Source organism: Micropterus dolomieu, linkage group LG05 (genome assembly GCF_021292245.1).
Source record: "Micropterus dolomieu isolate WLL.071019.BEF.003 ecotype Adirondacks linkage group LG05, ASM2129224v1, whole genome shotgun sequence".
In the NCBI taxonomy this organism is placed as follows: domain Eukaryota; kingdom Metazoa; phylum Chordata; class Actinopteri; order Centrarchiformes; family Centrarchidae; genus Micropterus; species Micropterus dolomieu.
In genome coordinates, this window is record NC_060154.1 from 9,892,766 (window position 1) to 9,901,301 (window position 8,536).

Below are 8,536 nucleotides of genomic sequence, written 5' to 3' on the forward strand. Positions count from 1 at the left end.
ACATAATGTATACTAAAGGTAGGATCAGAGCTGATGATGTACCAATGACACATGGATGACATTGATTGACGGACATTTGTGTGATCCTTTAATTGTGTTTCTGTTGTCTTGTTATTCAATCAAACCGCCTAATTAAACTATCTTGCAGTTGCCGTTATCACACATCCACCAGGAGGAACATGTCATTTTACTGGACTGACAGCGTACACTGACTATACCTGTAAAGTCCAGCCCACCTACAACAAGAAAAACGTTGGCAAACCAGCTGAAGTGAAACAGAAAACTGCGATTGGAAGTAAATTTCCACATGTTTTGGAGCAGATTACAGTCAACACGTACATAATACAAAACGACTAATGTGACTATTTATTTATTAAGGTTGTGTATTTCACATGTTGTGGAATATCCACTTAAGACGACTTTGTGGCAGTAAAAGTAAATATCTTTTTCATTTTAAGACCACACAGTCTGAAATAGTATTCAATATTTTGGAACACAACTGATATCATGCAACTTATTATGACTCTCAAAGGTCATAATTACTAAATTAATATTTGAATTTGGAACATCAACACAAGATTTACTGTAATTAATGATTTTGTTTAAGCTAATTAAAGTAATTATAATTCCAAATGCAATTTTTTGCATTAAGTATTATATACATTACCTCATTTATCTTTATTCATGTATTATTTGTTTATTTTAAGAAATGACATTACAGGCGGATAATCATACCATTGCCAAATACCAATACCAATATCCATTATGTAGGCCTACAATATAAGAACATCATAGTTAAAGCCATTATAATGAACAAAAACAACAAAAAACATAAATAACAAAAGTGGGATAAATAACAAAAAGTAAAAATTGAATGACAAAATATCTGATCTTTTTATAATCTTTTTTTGCTTTGCACAATTTATATTTTTATTACTTCTGACAACCAACATAACAAATACAACACACTAATAATCGCTAATCACTGTCGGCAAACAGTGGTGCATCTAAATAAAATATACTGTTTTTCTTCACTCTCTTACAGAACCAGAAGATATCGTTAAACTGATGGTGACTATTCCAGAGCATAATGTAATTAGCGTCACCTGTTTTCATTCAAAACGTTTTAATGGACCTGAAGAGAAATACATTGCACGTCTTTATTATGGCATTGTCGATCTGAAGAAGACTGAAAAAAAAAATGCGAGTTTGAATTCAGAGATCTTCGCTCTTCTACGACCTACAGAGTGGAGGTATGTATAATCCTAATTTTTGGTTTCAGAAGATTTTTTCAAATGCTGTAATTCCTGATTAACAGATTTTTTGTCTTTCCAGGTGACTGCTTTCAATGGACATTATGAGAGCAACACCAAGAAAGAAAAATTTGACACTCTCTGTATGTGTATTTTTAATTAAAAAAATTATTTCACATCCATTTCTACACATTATATCCTTGGCAACTGCTACCTCTTTGATATTATTTTCCCAACATTTTACAGATAATGGCAAAGCTCTCTTTGGGTTTCTGGTCGTCTTTATCATCATCAACATCACATGTGTGGTCCTGGCTGTGGGGATCTTCGTTCAGAAGTGCAGGAGGTACAGAGAGTAAAGATAATTTTACTTCTTACCACCTGCTTCAGATTGACTGTCACATTGTCTCGAGTTTGTTTTACAGTTGTAGTAGTGAGTTTTAATTTACAGTACAACGGATCCCAGTTCTTTAAATCAGATTAAAAATGACAGAGAAAGTGAACAATGAAACATGTTTACCCATTATACATGTCTCCAATCCTTTTAATAGCCCAGTGCAACAGATTCTCACTCCCAACTTGTCACTTGCTTGGTCAACGTCCTTTGGCGTTGCTTTTAACGGCCTGGGTACTCCTTTAGTGTCACTTTTAGACATTTAAGGCTCCACGGTCAAGTGTGCAACGCTTAGGAACAACAAATATGCAACAATACATATGCAAACTCCGCCGATGGGTCTTGACTAGGCGTCCATATGTGACGAGTTAAATCCAAATAAATGTTACTCTATAAAGCCAATCTTCACTATTTTCTCCATAGTGACGTGAATGAAGATGTGATGTTTAAATCAACAGTAGGCTTTCTTGTTTTTACTACAGAAGTCTTTGAGTAAGCGACAACTAGTGATCACATTTAACATCTACAAGTTATTGATGTTTTAACTGTTAGGCTATTACATCATCACCTGTAAATGTGTAACGCTATACTTGATAATAAACATAATAAGATAATAATCCATTAGGAATTCTGAATTATAACAAAACAGGATTTCTGCATAACTACTGCAAATCATACCAACCTGTAGTGTTAAAGCAACTTGGACTAAATCTCTTTAATGTAGCACATTTACATTTATTCATTTAGCTGACGCTTTTGTCCAAAGCGACTTACAATTGCTATATGTGTCAGAGGTCACAGCAACTATTGGTTAAGTGTCTTGCTCAGGGACACACTGGTGTCCCACGTGAGGATTCAAACCCGGGTCTCTCACACCAAAGGCATGTGTCTTATCCACTGCACCGTCACCACCCAGTATGTCTGTGAAGTGCACTAAAGTTTGATGAGCAGCCAACAATAATTTGCACAATTTCCTGTTTTTTGTTTCCTAGTCTATGTTAACACACCTCAATCTGATGAAGAAAGGCCTGATGCAGCAGCCAACCAAATCATCATTTACTCCTGTTAATTTGTTCAGTATACAGTAGACCTTTTAAACTGTCTACCCAGGCTCCAAGTCTATTTAGACTCATAATGTCTTGTTTGACAGAAAGTTTTGTTTTTCCAGTCTTAGTTGGATAATGCGTTCTTATTTCCTGTTTCTTAATGTGCACATTGTAACAAGCAGAACTTTTCTTTTGTCATTAAATTTAATGCGCCTACTACTCCTGGGAAGCCTGCTATTTGCATGAATTGTGTTTGCTTCTGATGGATTATGCAGGGTGTTGTTGGGAAGTCGTTGAAACGCATGACAATGTGTAGAGCTGTAAGTGCCACAATTGTTTCCATGACAATTTGGCTTACTGATGGTTGTGATGGCCCCAAATCATCAGTACCGCATTGCTGCATTTTTCCTGTGGCAAGGAAATGAAGCGTTGTCACTACCTTCAATTCAGCTGAACATGCAATGCTGCGTAAAATCAGTGGTGAGATGATGTCCCTCACCAACTTGCTGACAAAGAAGACGCCTGCTCTGTCCAAACGATACTGGTTGATTAACTGCATGTCGTCAAACAATTCAAAAACATTCTCCCTCTCCTGAAAAATTCACGCACATCTCCGTTTCCTCAGTGCCATCACAAGCCCCTACTGGCAACTAACAACTTGAGAGACCTCTCAAACTGTCTTACAGGGAGAGTAAGAGTGATTCGTAGCTTTAAGAAATCTGATAACTTGCTTTTTTACTTAAGTTTGAAAGTAGATGTAAATTTCATGAATTCTCAGCACTTAAGACTAAAATGGCACTCTGAGAAGCTTTATAAATACAGGCCCAGGACCATAGGATACCAAAGGTGTCTTTAATCATCTTACAGCAAGTCAAAAAGCAAACCAAGTATCTGGGGCTATGGCTATAAAGCTATACACAGTATTGTGTTGGACTGGTAGAATACGTATTTTAAAATCAAACTTAAAAATGTTCCTGTGTGGCATGGCTTTCACATTGTGTCAACTTGTGTTTTACTGTTCTGCCGTGATCATGTCATTTTTGTCTGTTTGTATTTTTATGTGTAAAACTACGCCACCTATAGAAAAGTGACAGAAGTAGCTATTAAGTCCATGAGATGCAGACGTACATTTGATGTCACCTCCTGTAGGCAAGAAAAGAAACTGGTGAAGAAAAAAGACGCAGAAATTTGATACTTCCACCACCTGCAGGCAATGAATGACAGGTGGAGTTTTTTGTGGCATTTTGGCTTTTTTTACAGCTGCTGTTTTTTGCGTGTGTGTTTTTGAGGTATTGCCCCCTTCATATTTGTATGAAATCATATCATAATAAAATTTTAAAAAGTAACACAGTGTCAGACTGGCCTCTGCTCAATACTAAATACCATTTAACTTGTAACTATTAAAACATTACATTTTCCTCTCTTGGCTTTTGCTCATCAATGTATGTTAAAATACTATATATCACACAAACTTCTAGAATAATAAAAAGTCAATGCAGGATGTAAGTAAGGGGAATCCAGACTCCACTGTTTGTCCTGGTATCCGTCTGTGTTATGTTGTTTGTGATAAACAACATAACACAGACTGATGGTGTGTTACGGAAAAAATGAAAGCTATGTGAAAATACTTTTCATTAAGCTGGTATCATTTGTCCATCAAAGTGACATGGACCAACTCTTACTGTACGTGCATGTAACATGAAACATGTCCCCTTATGCCACTGATATTTACACTTTGTAGGTAGGAGTTTATTCCTTCCCTACAAATGAAAAGGTCCAGAACTGCAGGTCTGAAACTGCTGCGGCTCTGCAACTGAATTATACTGACCGCTTTGTAACGCTTGGTATCGCATACGTTTAAGTTTCTCCTTTTTGATTACTTATTTTAACTACTGCACAAACAGTGATACCTGTTAGAAAGATTAGATAAGACGTCAAAGTCATTAAAACCTGGTAAGAGCTCCAAACACTTGCTTCAATGTCCAAAAGAAATTTGAAAGCTTTATTGCATTTAGTTGACATACAAGGCATTTGTGATGAGGGCCTTTAACTTGACATGTAATGTTAAGAGAACAACTAAACTCCCAAAACAATAAATATTAATTCCAATATTTGACATTCTGGAAAACCTCTGGACTCCTCCGTAACTACTTTAGAAGGACGGTGGAAAAGTAAACTGAGTGGAGGTAAAAGGCTGGGACACAGGAGAGCAGGTATATGTTACATAAAGAAAAAACACTCCCTACCACAAAATGGTCACAATTCTTAAAGTGACTTAGCAATGTGTGTTATGAACAACCCTCTACTGAGGATATAAAACAGAAAAACCTGGATCTCCATTTCTGTGTGTAAACAGAGAACATAATCATTAGTCCACAGATACAGAATGTTTTAAGGCAATGCAACCTGACTGCACCTCATATTGCATAATTCTTTACTAACAAGGTAACTGATAAACACAAGGTGTATGCTTTTGGTTTTAAAAGAAGGCAAGACATTAAAGAGGTCATATTATGCGTTTCCCCTTCCCTTTATTGTGTTATATATCTTTTTTGTGCATGTAATAGGTTTGCAAAGTGAAAAAGCCCACCCCCAAAGGGAGCTACCATCTCCCACAGATACACTGCTCCTGAACTGCCTTTACTTCCATATACTCTGTAACATGAGTTATAATGCTCACCTACCAAAATAAAAACAATGTTAGATACCCACACTATGAGGTATGGATCACACTTGACAGGACCCGCCCTCATCTCCTTTCCATTGGCTAATAGTCCTTACATAGATATTGCGCATGTGCAACTCCCAACAAAGATTAAATAGAAGTGCGATGCTTCACTCGGTAGCTAAAACGGAGTGTTTGACATAAAGGGTAAAAAAGAGGTGCTGTAGCAATGTGCAGTATGACAAAAATATGGTGTTTTTTGAAAATGTGCAACCATGTAAATGTATTCTGGTACAACTCCTAAATAAAATTATGCACCTGAAAATGAGCATAATAGGACCTCTTTAAATTACACTGAAATGTCTTCTGACATCATATGATAAAATTACAGCCATTCAATATCTATTACATCTTTTCTGGACCATTTTCCTAATAACTCACTATGGTGCCTTGTCATTGTGAAATCAGTGTAAATGATTAGCCAAAACAAAAGAAAAGGCATTTTTGGTATTTTGCTGTTAAATATGACCAATTTCTTTAGGGAGTTCTGTATAGCATCAAAACTAAATATCTAAAAATGCTTTAAAGCAATACAAAAAGTTTCAGAGCTATACAGAAACTCTCGTTTAGAGAGCATAGGGAAAGAAGATACACAGCACACTGGGTGTAGAGAAAACTTAAGATAATTACTGAAATGGAAAACATTTTACTGCAGTGGGAGATAAATGCAATATAAAGGAACAACAAAAAGGACAAGTTGTACAATTGAAAACAAGAACTGCAAACAAGTTTCAGACAAATAACTACTATCAACAAACTATCACAATATTCTGTTGACCAAAACAAAATAACTTACATTTCCTTGCACCTATATGCGTTGATTTTTTTTATAACACATGTTATTAAATGTTAATTTAAAAAAAAAAACATGAAAAACATGGGCAGACATGTACAATAATTTCTGTAATAACGAACGTTTAAAAGGCTATTTTATATGGTAAAAGAGAATTCATAAGACACTGAAATAAAGCTTTATCAATCATTGTTTACTTATCATTGTCATTATGTAAACCAGTGGTAGTCAGTGCTAATCATTTGTGACCCACTGGTGTAAACCTATTCACTGCAAAAGGGGTCACTAAAACCTTACAGTATTTAAACTATAGGAACTCCTTCACTATGTACAGTAAAATAAAATGAGTCCCAATGGTGCTTGTTTTTTTTTTCAAGTCTTGATATACTTTTCATAAAAGATTATATATATTTTCTTTGGTAATTAAACTAAGGACATAGTTACACTGTTACGTAGTTACGCTTTGATTCACTCATGCTGTGGATGGTTACACAAGTCAAGGATCTGCTATCTCGCACAGATTTGTTACTTAACATGAAAACTACACTGGAAACGCACACAGCAACATTAACACAGAATTCTGGTGCGTCAAATGCATCCACTGGACCATGATGAGAACTATGTGTTTTGACTTGGACCTTCTTTCCATGTCTTTATTGTGACTTTCCCATTAAAAAACTCTCAAAATGTAATAGCAGTATACCTTGCTTTGGCTGAACCAAGGAGGAATTATTTTGGTGTTTGTGTCAAAGGTAAAGAGCAAACTGCTTCTACCACTCCTTCTAGGATGTCAAAAAAAAGACATTCTGAATTTTCCAAATACAATACATAGGTGTCAAAATGACTTACATCCCCCCCACCCAGCATGCATAGAGTCTACCCTCTAACTGATTCTTCCTTCCCTAATACATTCATTAGACATGATCACCCTGCCAGCCTTCCAGTACCAGGGTAAAAAGTGCAACAAAACAATGCATCAACCATTAATAACACTCTGTTACATCTCTATCTCTCTCTCTTTCTGCCATTGAGTGAAGATCTCTACACTCCAATTTAACCATTGTTCTCATTCAACATTTTTATGGTTTTATTTTATACTATTCACTGACCATAGGTCTCATGAGACCCAACATAAGCCTATGAGGTCATTTTTAAGGATATCTGCATTGATTAACTGTTTTGCTGGTAACACCTAACCTAATAATTTTGTAATTGTCCAGTACATCTGCTTTAAATAGCATCTGCTTATAGTAGCTGCTGAAGAACAGCTTTACTTCACTACACGAAAAAAACATAGCTACAATACACTGATTTTCAGTACTGTAACATTATTGAAGCCTAAGGAATGGGAGGTCCATCTGACAAAAAAGTAAAATCTCTACAATCTTTATACTGGGGCAGAAAAGGTTTGGGCAGCAGTCATGTTTTAGACTGTACCCTCACTTTGATGATACTGTTACACATACTGATTATCACAAAGAGATAAACTCTGGAGTCAGTTACTGTATAAAAGCTGATAGATGTGTATGAGTCCAGCATGAAAAGCAAGGAGGGAAGTGGGGAGGAGTTCTGAAAGCTATAGTGTGTGTAACTCTGGGCTTAGCTGCCCTGTGTCATGTTCTGCATGTGTTTGGCAATGTCATACACGTAGGCGATGTCCGGCCTCTTCTCCGGGTCTGGGTTGATGCACATATCTACCAATTTCCTCAGCTGGTGAGAGGGACAGGAGGGGTGTTGGTTGGGAGGTAAAGAGAGAAATGATGCAGTCAGTGACACTGTAGTGAGGCCAAATTGTGGAATTTGAAAGAGAAGCTCCAGAAATGAACAAACCCCTGCTAACAGAGACCTGCTCGTCTTTTAATGCCCTCTAGATGAGCTCTTTCCATAATAAAAAAAACAAACAAGGCAACAAGTAATTGAGCTGAAACAAAGACACGCGGTTGGGTTAGCGTGCTAATCGCTTATTGGTCTGCTGAATCCACTTTTACCTGAGCCCACACACACGCACACCCACCTTACATACACACACTGCTGCCACTCCATTGCCATCCGGAGACAGCACTTACACTTGAAGCCGAGCGAAGCGGCTGATTGGAGCAGATAGACAGACAGGCTCGCAGGCGGAACAGCCACCGCCATCATTAAAAAAAAAGAGAGAGAAGAGAATAAAAGATGGAGAGGAAAGAAAAAAAATAACATCTACGCCGGGTCGCTATGGTAACCGTCTGCCGACTTCCTGGCCGTTGTTGCGTGGCACCGGCTTGGATGAGTTCTCGTCAGCCACTGTGTTTATATATATATATATATATATATATATATATATAT

The 8,536-nt window shown here is 36.8% G+C and overlaps 1 long non-coding RNA gene across 1 annotated transcript; it reads left to right on the forward strand.

Annotated features, from left to right (window-relative positions):
- The first annotated feature begins 151 nt into the window (after positions 1-151).
- LOC123971775 lies at positions 152-2,991 on the forward strand. Its single transcript, XR_006825282.1, has 5 exons — positions 152-295; positions 1,046-1,253; positions 1,336-1,396; positions 1,500-1,599; positions 2,640-2,991. It is a non-coding gene; the product is annotated as an uncharacterized LOC123971775 (long non-coding RNA).
- The last annotated feature ends 5,545 nt before the right edge of the window (positions 2,992-8,536 follow it).